A 20,678-nucleotide genomic window follows, 5' to 3' on the forward strand; every position below is an offset into this window, starting at 1 on the left:
GATGGAGAGTGAATTCTTCTTTGGTATTACAAAAGAAGAAAGAAAAGATTCCAAACAGTTTATACATATTATGATTGGGGGCAGTTCTTGTCAGGTATTGTGAAATTATATAAATACGAGCTGGACCTTGTTACATATACAAAGGCGGGACTGTTATAAATGTAACACTATCAGTACATCTGCAGTAAAAAAAAAGAAAAAAAATGTAAATTACTTGGCCTTTGCAAGAAGGACAGAACCCACTCAATGAGCCATGTCATCAAGAGACAAAAAAATTCAATAAATACATAAAACAAAACAACTGGTATGCACACACATCCTGTGGTTCAGTACTCATGAGTACATGATACAGTGGTATACACAAACATTAATATGCACCTCCACATGAGAGAAAGACTATTTCCACATCTCAAATAGGATTGGAGGCAAGAAGTAGTTGTATGAAGATAAGTGAAATTAGATTTTTGAAGTAATGAAAGTAGGTAATAGATTTGGGCATGTTGTAAATGTTACTGACTGCTGTAAAAATCAAGTGCACACTATAAAAAAAGTCCGTAGAAATTACGGTAAAAAACTGTCAAATGGCAACAGTTAAAGGCCGTAAAATCTAAAATAGTATATCGCCATAGTAAATACATTGAATAACTGTAAATCAAGGAACAATACATAACTGTAATTTTTACAGTCGTAATATGTAGAAAACACAGATTCTTTCTGTGAAAATTTACAAACATGGTAAAATTCATGGGAAAATACCGTGAAGTCACAGAAGAGAAATCATTGTAAAATTGACAGCATTTTTCTGCTTAAATTAAAGATTTTGCTGATGTTTACATTTTAATTTACAGTATAAAACTGTTAAACATTCTACAAAATCATACCTTCATTTTTACAGGAAGAACATGTTATATTAATATGGTCCAGAGGTAAATTCAATTTATATAAGGGAAACCATTTGAATGATTTTAAAAGCATCTCCAAACACCTGACTGATTATAGAGGCATCTCAAAACATGATTTTAAAAGCATCTGAAAAAAAGCTGATGGACTCGAATAGCATCTCAAAACTGCTACATTTAAAAGCATCTTAAATTACGGGAATTATTTTAAAACTGTCTCAAAACCTGCTCAAAACTGAGCAGAAGTTGTATTTCCCCTCTACAGTTTGGGGATTGTGCGTTAGTTGACATTAACGCGCTGAGTTTCAAATCGGCCAATCAGCGCACGGTATCCGCCTCCCTCCGGGACCCTCTGAGCATCCCTCCGGACTTGACGTCGTCTTGGACTTCACCGTTAGAATCCACGGTCCTCACCGGCAGACTTTTAGGACTTTGCCTCAGCCAGAAGATACTTCGGTAAGTAAATGAACACAAGTTAAATGCTTTTCGTTGAATTGTGTTTATTAGGGTTATCAAGAGGGTTGCATTGCAGACAGCTAACATTGTGTAGCTTTCCCTTGAAGTCTGTGTAGGTTCTCATTCATCCAGGTCATCGTAGATCGAAGCGAAGTAAAATCTGGTCAACTGGACGTAAGTTTATCTTGAAGACGTTTCACCTCTCGAGGATGAGAGGTGTAAAATCTGGTCAACTGGACGTAAGTTTATCTTGAAGACGTTTCACCTCTCGAGGATGAGAGGTGAAACGTCTTCAAGATAAACTTACGTCCAGTTGACCAGATTTTACTTCGCTTCGATCTTTCCCTTGAACTACATTAGACTCTCATAACAGCCTGGAAACACCTATAATACAGGTGTAGACGTGTTTAGGAGACAGGGTGTCTTATTAGTCATCCTTTCATTCCTTTGACTGCTTTTTAAAAATACGGTGTGGGTTTATCCGCTTGGCGGGCTAAAGTAGGATCCGTCAATGTGCTGGAGCCTGTGGTTAGCGTGCGTGTGAGTTTACCCACCTGGCGGGCTAAACTAGGATCAGTCTATGTGCTGGAGCTCATTGTGGTTATAACAGCGGCGTATTTGTGTACTGAAGATGTATTCTTGTAACATATGTGGAGAAAACGTTCAGTCTGTAAAAGCAAATGTTTTGTATTGCAAACTGCACCGCAATGAACCCGACATATTTTTAAATGTGTTGGAGGAAGTTGTAAGCAGGTGTTTTCAGGCTATGCAGCTTTAAAGTCGCACTTCTCTCGCTACCACAACAGGTCACCGACCAAACTCAGGATGTGACCATGACGCCTTTAAAATGCACCGTTCCACTGTGTCAACGCCAGTGTGAGTGAACTAAACCGCTGATTTCTCACTTAATACTGCCAGTATTGAAGCCCTTACAAGCCAGAAGACTGGTTGCTGCCTGGGCCCAAAAGGGTGAGTGTAAAACATTGACACCGCTACACAGCACACTTCTCTTATAGAGCTGCACAAGTAATGTAATAGTTTAATTTCTCTAAGAGTAGAAAAACATTAAAGGTTTCATGATCCCAAGTCTCTTTTGGTGTACTTTTACAGACTCCATTCACTCCAAGTTGGTATGATAGCACACTTCCAGGACTGGTGTGAGTTTGAAGAGTCATACAGATGGTGCTTCTTTTACTGGCTCATTTTGATGAGAAGGAAGAGCATCTGTTCCATTTGGTTGAGAAGACCAGCATTGCTGCAGAGGTTCAGATGGAGAATGTGCCACCAACACCCTGCCTTATTGTGTGTGGTATGTAAACTGAACCAAACCTGCAAACTTTCTCTATCGGTGTACTAGCACCCACATGGACTTTTACTTGTTTATTTTCATGTTAGCTTGTAGACCATTTTGAGACAGTGGCTAACATTTTACCTGATAACAAGTTCTGCTAACAGTACGTTGTATGACTCTCATCCTATATTGAAATAAGTTCCATTGAATTTATGGCTGTTATTGAAGCCCTTGTCATTAAAGTTAATTTTTTTGTTCATGCTAATTCTTAGGGTCCTCCTGCTTTGCCGCTGAGACATTTATGCTGAGCATCGACAAAGAGGTTGTCAACGACCACATCACTTCCTTCACATCTGCCTGATGTTTGGCAGTTACTACTGCCTCAACATACACTACCCCGTGGAACTACGGTCTACAGTACACTGGAGTTCCTCCAACGGTAATTTTTTATCTCTTTTTATAACATAAGAAAATGCAAGGCATTTGATATCCCATCTGAGATTCTCTCTCTCATATATGAAGGTGTTTCTTTTCAATCAATCCTGAGAAAGGCACCAAAGTTGAGTGGAAGAAGAAGAAAAAAGTGTTCTCAGTCAATCCCAGAGTCTTCACTCTGATCTCAGACCTGGCTGACCATGAGTGGACCTCCCAGTGAAGTTGAGGGCCAGTATGATAGAAGGTACACTCAATGTTATATTCACTGCAGACATTGTGTTTATATTGATGCATAAACTTGATCCTCTACATGTAATGAAAATGCTTTTCATGGCAGCTACCAACAGTGTCAAGATAAGGCCAAAGGACTTCAGAGAGTTTGAGACCTGTCTCCAGCCAGAGGAGGAAAAGGGAGGTGTCCACGTCCTGAATGAGGATCAAAGGGCGGAGACGTGAGGTTGATTTATGCATGGACTTAAACACACACATACACACACACACACACACATTCAACTGAAACACAGCATAACCATTCAGAGTTCTATAGAAAAAAGTTGTGTTCACATTCTTATACATCATACACTGTACACACTCTGAAGACAAGTACGAGTGTGATTCATGACTCGTCCAAATATGAAAGTACTAAATTCAGTTCAATTTCAGTGCTGTGCAAAATAAGACTTTTTTGTTGTTTTTGGAGACATTCTTCTGAAGGTGTGACATTTAGTGTTCCTTCATACCTAGAATGAAGCTAATTAGCTGTGATTTATTTTTTTAGTTTAACTAATACAACAGGAGCAGTGTGGGACAGTTTGTACATGTTCAGCGTTATTGCACTGGTTTTGTACTTTTAAAAAGTTGAGGTAAAATTGCTAGTATTTGAAACTTTTGCTCCACTTAAGGGGAAACTTCGGTTTATTTCAACCTGTCTCCCGTCGTCATAAATGTGCTTCATGTGACGAGTGAGGTGAAAATATTAGTTGTCATGTTAGCCGTTGTCTAGATACACCCTGAGCGCTGCTCCTAGCTTCAGACCCTTTACAAGGTAAGTGAACGGGCACACCGCCTCACATGGTTAGTATAAATGTCAGAGAACATATAGAAACCACATGTAAATGTGTTCTGTTAGCTTCCCTGTTTTAAGCCATCTTTGTTTACATTGTTTGAGCTAATTACCTCCACTCGTAATCATGAAAGCTGCGCTGGGTAGGGCTATAAGCTACCACAACACATTTACATGTGGCTTCTATATGTTTTCTGACATTTATACTAACCATGTGAGGCGGTCATGGTGGGGAAAAAAAGTCGTTTAGACATGTAAATGTGTTGGTAGCTTACCTGTTTACCGGTGCAGCTTTAATACAGACCGAGTGGAGGTAATTTGCTCAAACATGTAAACAAAGATGGCTTAAAACAAGTAAGCTAACATAACACATTTACATGTGGTTTCTATATGTTCTCTGACATTTATACTAACAATGTTGGGAAAAAAAGCTTGTTTAGTGGACTAACTTTGCCCGTGAAAGTGTGCCTGTTCACTTACCTTGTAACAGGTCTGAAGCTAGTAGCAGCGCTCCGGCTGTATGTGGACAACGGCTAATATGACAACTAATATTTTAACCTCACTAGACACATGAAGCACATTTAAGATGATAGGAGACAGGTTGAAATAAACCGAAGTTTCCCTTTACGCATTATTTTATTTTGATAATGTGAATATGTTACTGTAAGTCCACTGATATCACTTTGTGGTCAGATTTGCACAAAAATATGCACTTAAATTTTCTCAACTTAATTGTAAAGGTTTCTTGTTACAGTTTGTAAGTAAAGTATGTTCAGTTTACTTCAGTGGTTTTGACATTGGAACAGAAAGTGAACTTGTGAACATTTCTTACATAATGTTGTTCTCATTCTTAGATATTTTGTGATATGTTCAAATATTTGATGGTTACAACATAACAAATATAAAATAAAGATTTTCTATATTTGAAAAATTTCAAGGTGGATATTTTTTCTGGCTGTTCTGGTACATGAAGTAATTTGACAATATTAATTCATGCTCTGTCTATTAAGTTTACAGAATAGAATGAATGACAGATTACACTGTCTGGCAAGTTTTGCATCTGACAACAAATGAAATGCTAATTTGGGTGAATATTAAAAGTAAATTTAGAATCTGATATTTTCTTTTTTATTATTACTTTATTAAGTACATTTTTTAACCATTAAATAAACAGTATCAAGATTACTGTAAACAGGTTTATGTTTTAACTGTTATTTTTGCAGCAAACTACCGTAAACAAATAACAGTTCTGTTCTGCAAAATTTACAGTTGCCAAAACAGCATACCGTAAAGTCCTCTACATTGTCACCGTAATTTTTACGGTGAATTTCTGGCAACCACAGCTGCCAGTATTTCACCGTATATTTTACGGATTTTTTCTTACTTTGTAAAGTAAAATTACTACCTTATAATGAGGCTTTTACAGTTGAATAATGTCTTGTGACCAAAGTTTTTCAGTGAAATTAAACAAGATTACATGTAAAATAAGCAACCACCAAATGTGAATTGTACAGTAAAAATGGCTGTAAATAATGGCATGGTCATGTTAATTTGGCTGAAAAGGGATGTTGAATTTACCAGTTCAGTGCGTCAATTTTACAATGTTATTTTGTAAATGATAACAGTTTTAAGTTGTAAAATTTACCGTTTTTTCTGTAATATGGTTTTCATTCTGCAGTATTTTTTACAGTATTTTTCTGGCAACCACAGCTGCCAGTTTTTTTCTGTAAAAACAACTTTTTTTTTTTTTTACAGTGCATGTTACTGACACTGCAGTGATGCAGGTATCGTTCCATCAAGTGGCTCTTAATATTCATAAAATTTATTGCACAGTTGGGCTTTAAGGGTTTCTCGGAGGCTTTTATGATTTCAGGTTGTCCATCCATCCCATTTCCGTTCACGATATTTCTTAAGAATGAGGGAATTTCCTCAAATTTGGAACAAACATCCAGCAAGCCTAACAGATGAGCTGAAAAGATTTTGATGCTGAAATGTCAAGGTCACTGTGACAGGGTCATATCTTGGTGGCACACAACGGCAATACAAAAGTAAAAAAACTACATATGAATGAAGAATGGTCAAAGTGAAGTACAACAGGGACACTACAGCTAAACAAGAGGCTAAAACTCAGAATAAAATGATTGAAAGTGAGCAAAGCTGCAGTGGGTGCTACAGGTGATAATTCTGTTGGTTCTTCATTTCGAGTGACATTGGTAAAGAAAGACCTCATCATTTCCCTATAAAATAGATAAATTACATCAGATTTAACCCTGTTGCCTCTCTCTATTGTAGGCGTGGATGACAACTTCAACTTAGCCTGACCTCATCTCCCTCATCTTCTCCACCTCTCCCTTACATGTCAGAGCTAATTCCAGCAGAACCGCAGGAGTCCTCAGTGGGCGAGAAGTGGCAAATCAAGCTAACAGGATTGTAAAGTATTTCATGTACATTATGTTGCAGCCAAATTCCCACTGCCAGGATATAATTTTAGAAAACTGTGTAGAAAGGAAGAACTGGTAAATGAATGCTAATTTGTTAACTTTTCAAGGAAAACGATAGGATTTCAAAATTAATCTCCTCCACCTCTTTCCTTTTTGTGAATTTCCTCTGGATCCAAATCCTCCTTATGCAACCAAACATACCACATAACTGTTTATGGTGTATGTGGCCTATTTATGGACTACATAACATCATTTAGAAATTTAGATCGAATTTTAAATTGATTATGTTAATCTAGCAGCATTAAAGTGGATGTAATCAAGATGTCACCAGCCGTCTCCCTACATGTGCTTTTCCTCAACCTTGTGTTCCTTAAAATAGCTGTGGAGACTTGGTCGATATGTGTATATAAAAACAAATGACAGGACACATGACATTCAAGAGAAGGAATGAGCCGGTTTGGTGTGTTCAACCTGTCTGCAATCATAAGTCTGAAAAGGACTGGAAATGCACTCATACCGAACCCCTTGCTCAGTTTGAACACAGCTACCTGACTGTGTTGTGACAAAAGTAATCTCAGCTCAAAACTCAGCAAATTATTTTTCTCAAATAAAGTAAAAACAAATGTTGTCTGTGTATAATAGAAATCCAGACTGTTGTGTAGCTTAATAAACAATACAGAATTGAACCAAATGATCTGTTCATTGTAATGTGTTTAGCACACCTGAAGTGTTGTCATATATCTTGAGACAATGGTTACCCAGGGGTCTTGTGTACTTGAAAATACTACAAATACAGTGCAATGACATTTTCAAAATAAAAAATAAATTAATATCATGATGTTACATTAAAGGAATCCTATCACAATAATATATAACATCAGTTTTGTTAGATGTCTTTCAGACTGACACTGCTACCTTGGCACAGACGAAGGACAACCTCCAGAAAGAAGAAAACAATGCATGTGGAGCGCCTACTGCATAAGATTGATCTTCGAAATGTTTATATTTCACATAAACTGTTTGTGTTTTCATGCATATTCCTATCAAATGTTTGTGTTAGATGTAACGTTAGTGTGTGATCTGCTGCATGAAGTTTCAGGACCATAACTGGGTCATTGTCTACATCTACCTTGTTGCTTCTCCTCTGAGGATCGTCACGTTGCCGTGGTAGAGGGGCTTGTGTGCCTCAGTGACCCATAGAGCTATGCCAGCGGGAGTAATTTTCTCCCGGCAGGGTCACCTGTGCTGGACAAGTCGAAGGGTAGAGGTCAGAAAAAAGAATGATCCACTGGTCCTCCAGGTCTGGGGGTTGGGCACAGGGCCAACAACCCAGTACCGTAAAAACATCTTGTTACAGAAACAGCAATAAAGGAAATTAACACTACTGTTTGGGACAGGTTTCCAGAGTCTTCGGAAGATACTCATATGAATGGCAGTAGTGAAAGCCGAAAGGAAGCTACTGACAGGAAGATGGAAGTCATGAACGCCAAATGCAAGACCAAAATCGGTTTCTGGAATGTCCGTACCATGTAAGAGGCAGGCAAACTGGCCCAAGTATCATTTGAAATGAGGTGCTACAATCTGCATGTCCTTGGTATCATTGAGAGCAGATGGATAGGTACCGGCAGACAAAAGACCAACACCGGGGAGACAGTACTCTACTCTGGTAGGGACGATGACCAACATCACGGAGGAGTAGCCATCATATTGAGAAAAGGAACAGAAAAATGCCTGATGGAGAGGAAACCTGTCAATAGCAGGCTTATGAAAGTTAGGCTGAGAGGAAAATACATTAACACCACTATCTTCCAGTGCTATGCCCCCACTAACGACAGCGATTAAGAAGCAAAAGATGTCTTCTATGAACAACTGGAAGCTGAGTTAGAAGGGTCACCTGGGCATGATTTGAAAATTGTAATGGTTGACATGAAGGCAAAGGTTGAGAACAAGAACACCAACTACGAAAGAGAAATGGGGAACGAAGGTTGCGGAACCATGAACGACAACGGAAAACGGCTGCTGGAGCTTTGTTCCACCTATGACCTCGTCATTGGAGGAACTCTCTTTCCACACCATGACATACACAAACTGACATGGTGCTCCCCCTAATGGAAGGGACAAGAATCAGATCGACCACCTGCTGGTAAATGGTACCTGGAGACGCTCACTCCTAGATGTCCGAGTGAGAAGGGGAGAAGATGTTAACAGTGACCATCATCTGGTGACAGCAGTACTGAAGCTCAAGCTGAGAAGAACAGGGCGAAGAGAAGTAGGATGTCAGCTTTTTGATGTAGGGAGACTCTATACCACCAAAGTCAAGAATGCCTTCGTCCTAAAGCTGCAGAACAGGTTCCAAATACTGACAAGCACTGAGGATGTTCACACACCACAAGAGGAAAAGGAAGTCAATCACATGTGGGAACAAATCAAAACAGCATACTCTGAAAGCAGAGAATCCTGTCTAGGAAAAAGAAAACAAAAAAGGAAGCAGTGGATTACATCCGACACCCTGCAGGCCATTGAACACAGGAGAGGCCTAAAGAAAAAGTTTTTAGAAGCCAAGTCTGAGAGGTTACAGGTCAGATATAAAGTGCAGTACAGAGAAGCAGACCTACAAGTAAAGAGAAGGGTTAGAGCTGACAAGAGGGTATACATGGAAGATCTTGTAAACCAGGCAGAACTTTCAGCCAGAAAAGGAGAACAGGGAACTTTATACAGGATTACCAATTCAATTTGTGGAAAATACCGTAGGAACACTAATGTACCAATCGCAGACAAACAGGGACAACTCCTCACTTCCGAAACAGAAATAGAAACCTGTTGGGCAAAACACTTCAATGAAATCCTCAACAGACCACCGCCAACACCAAAGGCTGATACACAGGAAATAGAAGCTGGTCTTGATTTGGATATTGAATCTCCACAAATGGAAAAAATCATCTCCTCCATCAAATCCCATCAAGAATGGTAAAGCTCCAGGGCTGGACAACTTAAACGCAGAGCTGTTTAAGGCAGACCCAGACCTGGCAGCTAAAGCCCTCAAACCACTCTTTACAGCCATATGGGAGGGGAAGAAGGTACTCGATGACTGGACAAAGGGCATCATTGTGAAAATCCCAAAGAAAGGTGCCCTCAGCAACTGCAACAACTGGCGTGGCATCACCCTTTTGTCCATTCCCAGCAAAATCCTTGCCAAAATCATCATACAAAGAATAGCAGATTCATTGGATAAAGAACTCAGAGAAGAACAAGCAGGGTTGAAAAAGGGTAGAGGATCTGTTGACCACATATTTACCTTGCGTAACATCATTGAGCGGTGTACAGAGTGGCAGAGGCAACTGTACATAAACTTTGTAGATTTCGAGAAGGCCTTCAACAGTATCCATAGGGACAGTCTGTGGAGAATACTACGCGCTTTTGGAATTCCAAACCAAATTGTCCATATCATTAAAAGTTTCTATACCAACTTCAAATGCCAAGTAGGAATCAGCCAGCACAGTTTTGCAGTTAAAACAGGGGTGAGGCAAGGCTGTGTTATGTCTGCACTTCTCTTTAACCTAGTCATAGACTGGGTGATGAGAAGAACCACCGAAGACAAACCCAGGGGCATCAGGTGGACTCTCTTCTTGCAATTGGAAGATCTTGACTTTGCAGATGACTTGGCCTTATTCTCTCACACACACCAACACATGCAAGAGAAAACCTGTTGTCTGAACAACTTTGCAAAGCAAGTAGGTCTGACAATAAACCTGAAGAAGACAGAGCTGATGTTGCTGAATATCCCAACCCCCACACCAATCCAAATAGACAATGTAAACCTACCTACAACCAATGTTTTCACCTACCTAGGCAGTGTTGTCAGCCCTGATGGAGGTGTGGACAGTGACATCACAAGCCGACTCAGCAAGGCCAGAAACACCCTAATAAGGCTCAATAACGCCTGGAAGTCGGCCCAATACAGCACTAACACCAAGCTGAGGCTCTACCAGAGCTGTGTCATCCTTTCACACCAAAAGCCTTCGGAAAATACAGCGGATATTCTGGCCCAAAACCATCTCTAATCAACACCTTCTTAGTATGTGCAAACAAGACAACATGGCAAACATCCTTATAAGAAGGCAGTGGAAGTGGATTGGACATGTAATTTGCAGAGAGCATGGCAACATCACCCAAACTGCTCTTCACTGGACACCAGAAGGCAAACGCAAGAGAGGCCGACCCAAGAACACCTGGCGGAGGACTGTACAGGGAGAACTGAAGACCCTGCATCATACCTGGGGTTCCATCAAGACTCTGGCCCAGAACAGACAGGAGTGGAGATCCTTTGTTGCTGCCCTACATGCCAGCCAGCATATAAGGCAGTAAGTAAGTAAGTACCTTGTTGCTTGTATTGTTGTTGTGCTCCTGAATTATTTTGATATTAAAATATCATTATGGCAGTAACCAAAAATTGTCCTAAAATATGATGACAATAACCTTAATCAAGAGCAGTACTAGGAAAATATATGGACTAATAAAAAAATAATTTTGACAGGCCTGGTTTCATGCCTTGCCTCTCAGTTTTGAAGATTGTGGAGGGCAAGGCAAGGCAAGGCAAGGCAATTTTATTTGTATAGCCCGTTTTCACAAACAGTTTGTCTCAAAGGGCTTCACATGGCATCATAACAACATCCTCTGCCCTTAGACCCTCACATCGACTGAGGAAAAACTCCATAGAAAACCCTTTTAACAGGGGAAAAAAAAAAAAAGGGAGGGGTTTTCTGCTTTCTGCTAAAGAGGGTTAACCACCTGCTGGCTCCAGCTACTTCACCCACAGGAACATCTGAACTCTGGCATTAATCTTCTTATCTTTTAACAAGAAGGTGAACAAGCAATTTACCAATTATATAAAGAATAGTATTCATGTAAGATCTGACAAAGGTCAAAAGTACTTCAATGTAAAAAAGCATCTCCCACCAAAGGCACAAACTCAAATGGGTTCTTTCAGATAAAAATGAACATGCTGCACATTCAATTTGACATACACAGTTAAACAGGAGGTCATCTCTGAGATGTGAGAGTGAATTATAACACTTCTGTTATTGTCTGGTAAAAACAGTTTCCCAGTATTTCAGGAAAGAATTAAGCCTTTTTTAATGGATCCTACTGAATGTGACAACAGTAGGGGGGAGAGTGGGTACCCTACAGGCCCATAAAATGAGAAAATGGGTGTGCAGGCAGGGGTATTTGATTAATAAACTATGTCCAGAAAGGATTATGTTTCAGCACTGAAAGAATCAGACAGAGGTGGAGCTGAGACGACTCAGTTGCAGCCAAAATCAATTCTTTAATCAATCACTGCATCCTTTTTTTTCTTCAGGGTTTGCCATACCTCTTCTGTCCTCCCAGCAACGATGAGAAAGCAGAGGACTTTATCTCCTGAGCACCATCTGCCATTAGTCTCACACCCCTGTGCTATCTAACCCTGTCTCTCAACCTCTGTCTCTGTCTCTTGCTCTATCATCCTCCTCTGCCCAACCTGACAGCAGTCATATGTTATGTGAAGAAGCTTCTTGTTCACTCACATTGCAAATCTGAAGTAGAGCACATATATAAAAGCTAGAGTAACAACGCCTCTACTTACTACATACAGGGGTGATTACATTTATTCTTGTTCTTGATTGTATTCTCAGAAAGCCTTGTTTAAGAACTTTTTTTTTTTTGGCAAGTTGGTTCAATTGAATGGTTTAATGCAAGGTAATGAGAATTCATCTCTGTGGACTGTATTTTAATCAAGGAGTGGTTGATCGATTTTTCACAGTGGTACCTTTTACCTTCAAACATTGGTGCCAGATGGTTAAGTCTGACTGCTTTCCTCCAAATGTTTAGCATTCACAAGCTGTTCCACAGTCACAACTTGCAACCAGCCTTTCAAGGTAGAATTTGTAAGAGGGTGAAACAGCAAGTAGCAATAAATCTTTTCTCCCAACAGAGAGGCAAAGAATGGATCCTAAAACCTGAAAGTAACTTAGCTGTTAGCTAAGAGTAACTGTTGCACATCGGTTGTTGCTAGGTTTAATACCCTGTACTGAGATTAATTTCCCACATGATATGAATGTTTCAAATATTCAAACATACTGTGATATATTAGATTTTACTTGATACTTTTATTTGAAAGTAATAACTTACAATATAATGTCTGTTTATAGAAATATGTCACTGACTGTTAAAAGGAAGGTTTTGGTTGCCGCTGTTGCCTGATGTGCTTGCTCATGGAGAATTGTTGGGTGTAAATTCGTTGAAGGAGAGGGGTACTAGACCTGCTCTACTTGTTAAGTGTTGTAACTTTTGCTGTGATTTGGCGCTATAAGAATAAAATTGACTTGACATCATCGCCTTTGTTCAACCTGAAAGACATGCAAATGTATACGTATGCTTTTATGTAGTAATTGTATATATATGTATGTATATAAACATATGGGGACATTTAAAGGATCAATAAAGTTTTTCTGCTTGTAGAAATGTACACATTACCTCGTTAGCCATGATGCCTTACTCCCAATGCTATAAGGGCTCTGATTTGTTGACAGCATTACCTGACATTGCATGCTGGTATTAATAATGAATTGAGTGGTGACGGCGTCATTGTCAACCCCAAAAATTGACTCAAACTCACAGACCATCTAAATAGCTTTTGGATTTCGTGTTAAAAGACTTCAGATGTAAAAGTCACTGAAATTACAGGCTTGACTATAAACTTTCTGACTGGTGCATATTCACACCAGATTGGACTGTAAACAACGCAGCGGTGTGTAAGAAAATTGGCTATTCCACTGAAAAAAATCTTAAGTACATAACAAGAGGTTTCATTTTGGGTGGTAATGCACAAATGGACACATTGCTGTAATATTCCGGAAATCTTATCGTAGAAGCATTATGTTCTTATGTTAGTGATTTAAAACAATATGTTACTGTAATGCTTGACTTTTGAAACACGTTATCTGCAACAGAGACTGTTGTCTGAACAGTAAAAATAATGGTCAGAATATCCCTAACAGCGCTGCTTTTGGTGCTTTGCTGAAGCATCCCATTTAACTGCTCTACAATCAAAAACTCTCGATAGCTAGTGTGGTACAGCAGTGCTAGTCTGCAAGAGCTGAATGCAACAGTCAGAAAAGAAAGATAGATATGATGGAGACTGAGGAAACTAGAGTGGATGGTAATGCACCAAAGCTTGTGCCCAAGAGAGGAGCTCTGTCTGCGGTTTGGAGGCTGAGTCGTACAAAGATGAATGCTAATGTTGTCACGCTCAATTTTTATTTTGCAGAGGCAACACCATCAACTTACTCTACCACCTCAACAGAAAAAAAAATCCCCATTACATTACATGCCATTGACATTATATAAGGATTTGATGACAAGTCAAGTAACATCTGTTTAAAAAAAAATGAAGCTAAGAACTTTTAAACATTGCTTAAAGATGCATTTTCTTAAGGGGCTGCCTATGAAAATAAAAGCAAGTGGTGGAAGAGCCACCTCTCCAAAGACATGGTCCCTCTACATCCAGTCAAAAAGACAGCGCCCTTGTTTGAAAGTACTAACTTACTATATACTGTCTTACTGATCACAGTACTGGATTCAAGGTGTGTCTTAACGAGGCGAACATACTTGCTGAATGGTCATATGCTGCCCTTCTTTGAAGTATTTAGTATTAAAAAATCGTTGCCTTCTTAGAATAATCACCCAAATCAATGTTTTCAAGTTTTTCAGAAAATCCAAAAACCAGTGAACAAACATCATAAGGAGTTGATTTAAGCAAAAAAAAAGAAAAATTGTCAAAAAATGACTTAGGCAATTATTTTTAGAAGGTGACGATATGTGTTTATGTTCACAAATGAGAGTAAACCTGGATTTTACCTCCTTGAACAGACATAAAAATTCTCAAGCTGTAAACTTTTAGGTCATAACGTAAATTTGGGGAGCCAAATCATCTTCTATGTGCTCAATTGTAATATAATAAATTAAAAATAAGCTTAGAGATACGTTCAACTACTTGAAACAATCGGAATTGTAACAAAGAACCTAATTGAAGAGATGGAAAAAGCCAGTAATTTATTTAGAGGTGCACATACTGTACTCCATTCTTCTTTCTCACTTGCTCCAGAGTGTAAAACTCATATCCATGTAAAGGAATTCAAAAAATTCACTCAAGCAGACAAGTCTCTCTTCATGCAAAGACATTAACTTAATTATGAGAAGCTTGTGGATCTACAGTAGTTTTCATCTCAGCATTGCATTCAAAGATGCCCTTCCTAGACCCTGATGTCTGGCTTAGCCCCCTCTATCTTGCAAACAGAAAGCAAGAGCAATCCTCCTGTTTTCTTTACAGCTCAATCCATCCATTTCACCCCCTCTGACCCTGAAATGATTTAGAAACTGAAAAGTGACACAGCTTTTGGTCAAAGAATAAAACAAAACAAAATCACCATCTTAGATTATGCAGATTTTGGGAGCTAGTTTTCTGAATGCTGAAACCATCCTCAGTTCAACTCTTGATAAGGATTAGTTTTATTGAGATGGATGCATGCGCTGAAAATTCCTTCAACTTCTGCTACAATGAGAAACTGCTCAAATTGCCATTTGTAGTTATCACTTCTGTGGTGTCTGTAATTTTATACCATACTGTACATGTAGAATTCCTGGAAGTGATTTTAACTCTTTTGTTAACCTGTGTCTGAAAAATCAACTTAGAACACTTTTGAGATAGTTGCGGAGAAAATAAATTAATAAAGTACAGTGCTATTCTGCTGCCATGAACATATATAAATGTTAACACCAAATTATGGATGCAAATGACACTATTAAAAAAAGCAATGATTTGAATTATGAACATTATGCAGAAAATAGAAAGAATGAAAATTGCCTCATTCCAGTAGCACTTTTCATTTAAATGAAGCTTGCAGAGCAAATTCTGCTGAGGGCGATCAAGATGGAAAAACAGTCATGACAAAGTGCAGGATGGGACAGAGTCATTGTGATGTCAGGCTGACGTGCCACATTATTCCACTGTGGAGCTTCCAAGGGGAGACACCACAACGTGGGCACAATTTTCTGCATGATGATTTTCCTATTAGCATTCGTTCACCATGAACATGCCAAGAAAGAATTGCATGTCCATAAAGATCTCAGCAGGTCAGGTGCTGGAACACAAATTGGGATTAAAAATCCCATGTGAAATACATTTTATTGTACATTTTATGATCTAATCTGGTGATCACAATGTAGTTGTTGAGACATCTCATGTATTACAGGCAGTGAAGCACTGCTTGTGAAGAATGTTTCACAAGGGAGCTCTAATTCCAGATAACCTTCCCTTTTATGTTACAAAGCTTCTTCAGTTCCATATTATCTCTCCGTACCAACCGCTTGGATGAACTAACAATTCAGTCTGATAACATTCAGCATGATAACCCTTTTTCCTTTCTGTGCTATACTCTTTAATGATATCGTTGGGTTTAAGCAACAGAGTTGTTTAAATCCTTCACTTTACAGTTGTCATAATGAGTATGAACTTTACCGCGTGAGAACAAAGCAAAACAGTCATACAGAGTGCAAATCAAATCCACAGACTATTTATCTCTTTTCATTAACAAAGCTTTGTCATTTAATCCCTCTCTGCTGGGAGACTTTTCAATATAGCAGTGGGTCATTAAGTGAAGCAATCTCCACTTATTAGCCTGTTAATCTCCCTAATTAATGTGACTCTTGGGTAAACAACACTATATCGCCTGTCTCCTGAGGAAAAATCTGGTGAGCGGTTGCACATAGATTGATACAGACACGCGGTGTGCACATTTGCACTGACTTGACAATTCATGTGTAATAACGCTTGCTTGCATGCAAGATCCTCCACACACAAAGACATAAGACTCTCTCTTGTCCGTGTGTGTGTGTGTGTGTGTGTGTGTGTGTGTGTGTGTGTGTGTTTAGACAATGGCTGGCTGAGTGACAGACACACCCGATGGATCAGAAGATTTTTACAACTTAAAGCTCTTTTCCAGTATATCTCTGAATGGTGCATTTAACCCATGTTTATCTTAATTTTGTTTTCCATAATTTTCCTCTGCTCTCTTCAAATAAGATAAATATAACAAGAAAATGCACAAGACCTAAACTGCTTATTATTTTCTTCTCTCACTCAAATAATGCTTACTACTTTGTGTTAGGGGCAGGCCATGGGTTGGGTGCCGGTGCCACAAAGTATCAAAGCCAGCCAAAACTTTTTCATCTTCATCATCCTGATTGTCTGTCAGAATCTGGACTGTCACTTAGTCTGTCATCCTGACTATGCATCAGAATCTGAACTGTCATTGCAGTATCCTAACTGTCACTTAGCCTGTCATCCTGACTATGTATCAGGATCCTGTCTGTCATCTCAGTCTGTCATCCTGACTGTCTTTTGGAAACCTAACTGTCATCTCAGTCTTTCCACCTGACTGTCAGTCAGAATCCTGACTGCATTCAGAATGAGAATGTAACCCACCAGAAATAACAATTTTTGGTTTTTAATGAATGAGAACCTGAAATTCCAATGAATTAAGCACCTCACTTTCTTCAGGCACCAGCAATGCATGCACCAAGTTTGATGTCAATTGAATGAATGGTTGTTGAGACAAGAGTCTCAGACATACATACAGATGGACAAAGAATCCTCTATTTATTAGATAAATGGGCTTTTGTCTGTATCTCATCTCTGAGGTGACCTGAAGTCACCCATTACTCATATGAATGAAGTCAAAGGTCAGCTTTCATTAATGATAAACACATGGGGTTCGTGTTCTCATGCAGTTCTTACAGTCACGATTGATTTCCAATAACTTGCGGTTGGTAGCCTCATATGGATGATCTCTTCTATCTAATCTCTCTCTCTCTCTCTCTCTCTCTCTCTCTCTCTCTCTCTCTCCTTCTCTCTGGACTGTGTGTGTGTGTGTGTATATATACGGTATGTGTGTATGCAGTAATGAGCATGCATTCTTGGCCGTTACTCTAAAAATATTGATCACCTAGTGTTAGTGCTGATCCCTAGTTTAAGAAATAATCTCTGAAGGTAGATGGAGATGAGGTCTTGTGGTTCAAAATTAATTAACTGCTGTGTGGTTTGTGATGATGTCATTCTTTCTTACAGTAGCAGGGATACATGGCTTCAAGAGACAAAATGAGAGAGAAGGGAGAGACATGGCTAAAATAAACATGAGTAATTGCTGTCATGTGTCTGTGGTTCGACTCATTGAATTTGTGATAAACAAGCTGTTTGAATATATTTATTATTTCAGGTGGGAAGGGAGTTGTAAAGAGGAATGAAAACATAAATTGGTTGTATCAGTTGCAGCAGTTCAAGTCTATATGTTTTCATCTAAGCTGTGGCCTTAATGGATAATGTCCCAAGCTCATATTTGTGGTACCAAATGCTGTGCTAAGATGACCTTTGAGGAAAAGTATAGTAAAATGCTCCTTATTCACTTTCAATCTTGCCCCCGCAGGTACAGAATGTGTACATGTAGCAGAGATGTATCTCCGGGAGTCTCCTGGAGATCTCCTAATTTGTCTTTAGTTTTCTTCTCACATTGTCAAATTGATGCACCTGAGGAGACACAGAAATAAGACCTACATGGTTGTTTGTGCACAAATCAAATCAAGGGAATGAATGAGGGAATTGGCTGCAGAAATGAAGTGTATGTGGAGTTAGTGTCTTAGTGCTGAGGTGTGCAATATTACAGTGCTCCTTGTCCCTTATTACTGCTCATCAAGGATTATACAAAAACAATCCTGCATTTGAAGGTGCCTTTGACAACAGTATGGGCCTGAGATCTGGCCCTATGCAGCCTCTTGTTGAAGCGACTGAAGGATACTGTATCTACCGAGCTACAGGTGATCCCATATGGGACTGGATCTGGTTTCCTTGTACAACGCGGCATGTAATCCTTCTGCACAAGATATCTTCATTGCTCTTCCAAAGGAAAACATGGGGATAATGGGATAGTGATGGAACCTGGCAGTTTTTCTGAGAGCGTTAGTGGTCCATCCATCTCATGTGCAGTTCTAAGCTCAACAATGGATTCACAAGGGAGGCTCACACATGACAGGCGTGTATTGAAACATCCATAACATGTCTGCCTGTTTCTTTGGTTATACAAACTGATGTTAATTAAAGTACATCTGAGACTTTACGATGTTTATACATCACACATGGAGGAGTAAATCTCCAAGGAGGAAAAATATATAAGCTATGATGCTGAGTATGGAATTAGATATAGCCAGAAGTAAACCATATCACAATATTTCCATTAGAAAATCTAATTCTGTCAATCGATATTTTCCTATCAGCCCGCCTGTCTTGCACAAACACTGAGCCAAGGGGCATTGTTTCTATCTGGTGTGTCCTCTTCTAAAATAATGCATTCTTCATCTGCGGTGGTGAGCTGTGAGGTATACAGCCAGTAAAATGAAATCACTCTGTAGAACCATTTCGGCTGCAAACTCAGGAGAGCGGTGGAAGTCTTATGGTTTATAGGATTCAAGGAAAATGTTTGAGAGTAAATAAAGTGAGGGACAAAAGCATGAAAACACCAGCGCTGAGGGTTTACATGAGATAAAGGACTGAAATGGGTTTGAAAGTAAAGTACTAGTATTTTGCTGTTATCTCATGGCAATTTGTATGAATTGTTTTTGTTTTTAAAGTTGAAGCTCCCCCACAAAGTAACATGGGAGGAGTAGTCAGTCTAAGGATGAAATGGTACAACCATGACTCCAAGCTGGGGTACACATGTAAGGCACTACAACGCTAAAAACAAAAATCTAGTATCCTATCAAAATCCTCATCAAAATTAAACCAGCACTTGTGTTTTTCCCACACACATTCTGTGAAGACCAGCTCCTATTCTTCATCTGATTGACTCCTGACCCTTATCCATCTCCTTCCGTACACCTACAGGCACCAATCACCAGCCAATCAGAAGCAGAGTAGGGCCACAGGCCATTGGCCCATTTCCCTTTCCTCTGTGGTTGGAAGTAGGGCCTTTCAGCTCATGATTTGTTGTTTAACTTGCTCACTTATAATGATAGAGACAGTCTCATCACACACTTACAGTAGCACTGCAGAAACCCTTACGGCTGGGACACACATACTACGTCTGTGTTGGACATTTGTCGGATGCATGTTGGACGCACATTGGATGCACATTGGATGCACACTGAACGCACATCTTCTTATTTTTCAACACCCATTAAAAAAGATTACAGCATCCCAAAGTGGCAGACGTGCATCAGCACAACACTTTTGCACAAGAACTTATGAATTATTACATATTACAATTACAAATGCAAAATATATTAAGAAATAATCTGTTTTCAGTCATATTGTCAGCAAATCTGCAACATTCACTGTAGATTCAACATTTCTGGTATCTCTTTCAAAATAAAATCTCTAACAAACATGTTTGTTTTAAGAATTAATTCAGTTAAAGTTGGGGTGGCACAGTGGTGCAGTGGCCAGTACTGTCGCCTCACAGCAAGAAGGTTCCGGGTCCCGGTCATAGGTGTGACTGAGAGGGTGCACAGCAGGAAGTTGAATGTTTCAGGGGTATAGGACTTAAAGTTTAGGTGCTGGATAGTATACAGTATTCATGCTGGTTGAAGTAAATGCAGAGATATACTTAGGGAGAGCTTTACTTGGTTTTTACATTGTGTTCATTCATTTTTTTAAAAATTCATTTTCATGTCTAGCAACTAGACAAATTCAGGAGGGAGAAGTGGAGTGAAACAGATTTGAAATTATGACCAGACCGTGCTTGTGGAAAAATTGGTCTCGGTCTGCACATACTGTAAAATGAATGACTGAACTGAGACCAAAGTGGACATGTGTTTGTGTGTGTGCTGATTTCTTACAGGTCTTCTTTGAGAGACAATCATAAATAAGCAAAGCTGCTACTGTCAGTTCCTGTCCTGTGTAGAAAAGACAACTGGCAGCCCCCTGTTTTCCTCTCTCGTGTGCAACATTGCAGGATGATAGGTCCTGGCTTATGAATTCAGGTCATGACTATTGGCAAGCAGAGAAG

At 39.3% G+C, this 20,678-nt stretch overlaps 1 long non-coding RNA gene across 2 annotated transcripts; it reads left to right on the forward strand.

The window, feature by feature from the left end:
• The first annotated feature begins 1,271 nt into the window (after nt 1-1,271).
• Nucleotides 1,272-4,112, forward strand: LOC147256938 (uncharacterized). 2 transcript variants are annotated; one of them, XR_015117429.1, is made up of 6 exons: nt 1,272-1,355; nt 2,162-2,324; nt 2,466-2,664; nt 2,919-3,085; nt 3,169-3,325; nt 3,419-4,112. It is a non-coding gene; the product is annotated as an uncharacterized LOC147256938 (long non-coding RNA). The 2 variants fall into 2 exon arrangements; XR_015117430.1 differs by having other exon boundaries at nt 1,295-1,529.
• Nucleotides 4,113-20,678: the final 16,566 nt, after the last annotated feature.

Source organism: Aulostomus chinensis, chromosome 8 (genome assembly GCF_037954235.1).
Source record: "Aulostomus chinensis isolate RoL2024-O1b breed Wild chromosome 8, RoL_Achi_v1.0, whole genome shotgun sequence".
NCBI classification, from domain to species: Eukaryota; Metazoa; Chordata; class Actinopteri; order Syngnathiformes; family Aulostomidae; genus Aulostomus; species Aulostomus chinensis.